Here is a 5,574-nt window from a genome sequence, read left to right on the forward strand (position 1 = left end):
GGACTAAAGTCTCATGCAAAGGTCAGCTTTACTTAGAGCATCAGACAATCTATACTCTGAGAATGAAGAAGAGTCGTATGAGTAAAATGTACAATCACAAGGACAAGCTGCATGTGGCTGACATGTGGCCAAAACATGTTTTTCCATAGAGGAATATAAACATTTAATTGAATGGCAGCAGCAAGCAATAGTGAGTAATCTGAAGTGCACTCATGCGTATCTGCTACGCCTGAAGGAGCATGAAAACACATTCAAGATATCCCTTCCGTCCTCTCCCTCCCTCTCTCCATTTCTCCCCTGTCTCTCCTTGTCTATCTATCTCCCTCCCCCACTCTCTGCCTGTGGATTAGTATCTTTCAGCTACTGCTCTAGCACCATGCATACCATCATGCCCCTTGCCACGATGATAATGGACTAAAACTTTGTAAGAGTGGCCTTGGTCATGGTGTCTCTTCACAACAGTAAACAGTGACTAAGACACCCAATGTAGGTTGACAGAAATAGTATAAAGAAGGTACCTATCTTACTTATCATATGATTATTACCCCAGAAGATCAGCATTGTGGTTGCATAAGAACATTTAGGGACATAGGATGGTGTCTAGGCACCAGGAAATGTCTTGTTGTCTTCTATAGACTGGAAACAGAAGGGCCAGCTCAAGGACTGGGCCTGACTTGTACTTTTTGTTGGGATGGACTGTTGCTATTGGGGTCTTATGTACCCAGAATCCCCTCTTTCTCATCATATCTAACTGTGGAATAGCTAGCACAGGAGAATCTCAGTATTGTACAGGGGCATTAATCAGTTTTTTTTTTTTTTGTTGTTGTTGGCATAGATAGGCTTGGAGAACCAACACATGTATCAACATGGTGTCTCTTCAGGTACATACTTGACAGATTAGACCAAGTTTATGTTTACGATTCGAGTGAGGGGGTGAGAAATGCCTGACCATGAGAATGCAGCACGGCAGGAGGTATAGTTATTGGAAAGGGGATCAGCTTGAAAAGAGATTGTGTCATAAGCCCAGCAAGGCCACGGTGGTGCCTGTGGGCAGGTCAGAAGTCGGTTGCTTAAGAATATAAGCAAAAGAACAATGAGTAGGTTCCCAATACAGTGCTATCACAATCTCTGCTGTTTCGTATAGAATTAAGAGTAGGGGTTCTAACCTGAATTTGATGGTGACCTCAGTGCAGGAACAGTCCAGGAGAATCTCAGTCCTGGAAGAGACAGGCTGAAGACAAGCTCTCCACATTGAGTTTGGTCCTGCTTGACGCTGAGAAAACAAGAGAAGAGAACTTGTAAAATTATGTCACAGAACTCAGAGAAGTAAGAGAGAATCGTGGCTACTCACAAGGCCTGGAGATGGTTAAGGGTGGGTTTCATCGTGTTTAATTTTCTTTGTGTATATTCCTTGTATGTGGTTCTGTGTTACATAAAGGCATTTTCTTTCTTTTTTTTAACCTTTATTTTTTATTTATTTTATTTTTTAATCTTTTTTAGTTTTTTACACTCTAGATTTTATCCTCCTCCCAGTCCACCCTCTGATTGTTCCACATCTCATCCTCCCCCCCTCCCCCATCTCCATGAGGATGTCCCTCCCCCAACATAAAGGCATTTTTATATATGTATATATTGTATGTCATGAATGTTCCCTCCATAATCCTCCACTACCCTCTCCCTTGTGACCCCTATTAGTCACTTTTGTTCCTTAGACAGTTTCACTTCTATTTTCACATCACATGTAAATGTGTAAATTTATCTATATGATATCTAAAAACCACATATGAGAGAAAACACTTTGTTTTTCTAACTCTGGCTTAATTTGCTTAATGTGATTATCTCCAGCTGTATCCATTTTCCTACAGATATTTTCCTAACTTTGTTCTTCTTAAGGCCATTGTACAAATCTGTATATAATCTTCCTTTGCCAATTGCCCTGTTGTTGCACACTTAGGCTGGTTCCATAACTTAGCTATTGTGAATAGCGCTGCAGGAAACATTGGTGTGTTCATTTCTCTGTGATATGGTGAAACTGGAATACTTAAGTATCCAGGGCTGGTATAGACAGGTCACATGGAAGATCTACTTTAGTTGTTACCAGGAACTGCCACATAGATGTCCATAGTGCTAGGCTAGTTTGCATTTCCACCAGCAGCATAAATGTCTTCCCTTTCATACACAGCCCCACCAGCATTTGTCTGGTTTGTTTTCTGAATGACTGACATGCTGATGAAACAGAACCTGAATCTCAATGTACTTTTGATTTGCATTGCTCTGATAGTTTGTGAAATTGAATATTTTAAAATATGTTTTTTGAGCACTTGTGTTTCATCTTTTGAGAACAGTCTTATTTTATCACCTACTAACAGTTGTTTTGCTTGACTTCTTATTGTCCAGTTATTGGATTCTTTTAGTCGAGATACCGATCATCTGTCAGATGAATAGCTAATAAAGATCTTCTCCTGTTCTTTAGACTGTCTGTTCACTTGCTTAACTGTTTCCTCTGATGTACTGAAGCTTTTAATTCCATGTCATCCTGTTTACCAATTGTTGGACTCATTTCATGAGCAGTGAGACTCTTAATTTTAAAGCCCTTGTCTATGTCTATATCTTCAAGTACTTAAGTTTTTAAAACTGTACTGCATAGTTTTGTTAACTTGACACAAGCTGAAGTCATCTGAGAGGAAGCAACCTCAATTAAGAAAATGCCTCTGTAAGGTCTTTTGCACAGTTTGTCTTCTAAGCTTGGGCAGACTCCACTCCATCATTACAACTATTCTTGGTGGCCATCCCACGGTACTGACATCTCCAAAGTGCCAGGGTCTTCTGCTGCAACTGGGTCTCAGCCTTCAACTGCCACCGAGGCTGCTTCTTCACCAGTGGCTTCTCCTAGCTCCTCAGAGTACCAAGGATCAGCTTCTTTCCACGATCCCCTCACATCCTCAGAACCAGCACCACCTAGGAGACTCTTACAGTACCAAATCCAGACATCAGCGTGAGGTACAACCTTGGCCGCCTCTGGCACATAACTTCTGTTTGCAGACTCTGAGGAAACATTTCCCAGATTTAACCTCAACAATGCTGCTCTTTCTTTATCACTGCTAATTTCTCATCACTGGGTGACCAGCTTCAAGTATCCCAGCTAAAGAGGTAGAGCTGGAGAGGTGTCCCAAGCCCCTTTGAGGACCCCAGACATTGGACATTGAGTTATTTACACTCTTATGAGCTTTAATCCAATTGTGGCTGTGTTCTTTCCTCTTTAAGTAAGAAAATATTTAACTTAACTTTGATTTTTGTAAAGATCCACAATAGAGAGAATTTGAATCTTTCAAAGAGATTTTGGAGTTTTAAAAGATACTGAATATTTTAAAGGGAGTAAATTTTTAATTTGTTTGAATCTGTAAAGACTAGAGTTATTTATTTATTTATGTTTTTAATGTGTGATCTTGGGAGTGAATGAGAAAGGAGGGGTTGTGGCTTAACAGAGAAGTGTTTGTGGGTCAAGTTGACAAGGAGTCAGTTGTACTGGATAGTTTTATGTCAACCTGACACAGCTGAAATCATCTGAGAGGAAGAAACCTCATTAAGAGAATGTCTCCATAAGATCAGGCTATAGTAAGTCATTTTATTAATTAGAGATTGATGGGGGAGAGAAGAGGGGGGAGAGGACAGCCCATTGTGGGTGGTGCCATCCCTGGACTGGTGGTCCTGGGTTCTATAAGAAAGCAGGCTGAACAAACCGTGAGAATCAATCTCATAAGCTGCATTCCTCAATGGCCTCTGCATTAGCTAGCTCCAGGTTCCTGCTCTGTTTGCGTTCCTTTCCTGACTTCTTCGATGATGAACAGTTGTAACTTTAATTTTTTCAAACTTTATTTATTTATTTTTTATTTTTATTTTTTTGTTTTTTCGAGACAGTGTTTCTCTGTGTAGCCCTGGCTGTCCTGGAACTCACTCTGTAGACCAGGCTGGCCTTGAACTTAGAAATCCGCCTGCCTCTGCCTCCCAAGTGCTGGGATTAAAGGTGTACGCCACCACCGCCCGGCTCAAACCTTATTTTTAATGATGTTTTTTAAACGCTTTAACCTCCCTTTTAGCCCACCACCCACCAAGGTAGTAGAGAAGAAAGGATATGAGGAAGTGGACCTGTTTAGAAAGGTTCTTTGGAGCCACTCCCATCTGTGTTGTCTGGAAATCAGCAGTTAAATTCACAGGTCAGCTGCAACAACTTGATCCACTTGCAGACACTGCACAGATACAGCAGCAGTCTCGTTCGGTAAAGTCGGGGTAGCAAACAGGAAACAGCAATGGTGGCACTACCTAGCAGAGACAGCCAGGCCTCAGCCTTGGCACAAGCCGGCAGGAGGGACCAGGAGGGACTCCAGGAGAAGTTCTTGGCTGTGCCTCATTCAGTGAAGTGAAGATCAACAAAGACTCACGATCAACAAAGACTGGAGACCAACAAGCATGCGCAGCTAGCTCTGTAAGCAAGCCTAGCTCAGCCTCCTTAACTGTCCATCAAGTCCTAGTTATACTCCCTCCAAACATCACATGTCTTCTATGGATCTTGCCTCAGCATGTGTCTTCCCTCAACACAGGAGTCTGTCTCAGCTGAAGTGGCAAGAAACTGCAGCACACCACTAGAAGTTTTTGGTGTGTTTTTCTCTATGGTGTCCTAACACAATATAAGGCAGACCAATACATACATGTATGTTGTTAGAGAAGAATCGTTCATCACGTGTCCTTTCACATGCTTACTTTAGCAGAACATCCTTTCTCCAGTGTGTACTTCAGTGAAGCATTCCTTCACGAGTCTGCCTTAGCTTTTCACCCGTGCCCACTTTAACAAAATGTTCCTTCATGTGTTTGCCCCAGCAAAACACCATCCTACACAACTGACTTCCCAAAGAACCCTTAAGTTTCCAGTTCACACAGTGATATGGAAGTATAAGCCGAATAGGCCCTTTCCTCTCCAACTTGCATTTTGGTCACAGTGCTTCATCCTAACAATGGAAAGCCTAACTAAGACACTAATCGCCTCAGAATTGCAGGCCTTATGGGACTTTGGTCTGTTTGGAGTTGGTCCTGGTACATGGTGAATGATTTAAGACCTGGTTTCATTCTTTTCTATGCAGTGCCCAGTTTTGCCATCAGTATTTGTGGAAGCGGCTTTTGTCCCCCTCCAACATTTATTTTTGGAATCTTGACACAGTCAGGTGGCTGTAGTTGTGTGAGTTTATGTTTCTTATTGTTTTCCATTGACCTACACCTGTTTTTATACTAATACAATTCTGGCCTTGCTGTTGTGGCTTTATAGTCTCTCTGGAAATCAGACACTGTGATCCATGTAGTGTAATTCTTATTCTTTTTGTTCTGGATTACTGTGGTTATCTAAGGTCCCTTTTTGCTTCCACATGAATTTTTAAAATTTTTTGAGACTATATTTAATTACAACATTTCTCTTTCCCTTTCCTTTCTTTCAAATCCTCCCATATGCTCCTCCCTGCTCTCCTTCAAATTCATGACTTTTTCACTAATATTTGTGGCACACACACATATATATATATATATATA

This window comes from Mastomys coucha, unplaced genomic scaffold (genome assembly GCF_008632895.1).
Source record: "Mastomys coucha isolate ucsf_1 unplaced genomic scaffold, UCSF_Mcou_1 pScaffold9, whole genome shotgun sequence".
NCBI classification, from domain to species: Eukaryota; Metazoa; Chordata; class Mammalia; order Rodentia; family Muridae; genus Mastomys; species Mastomys coucha.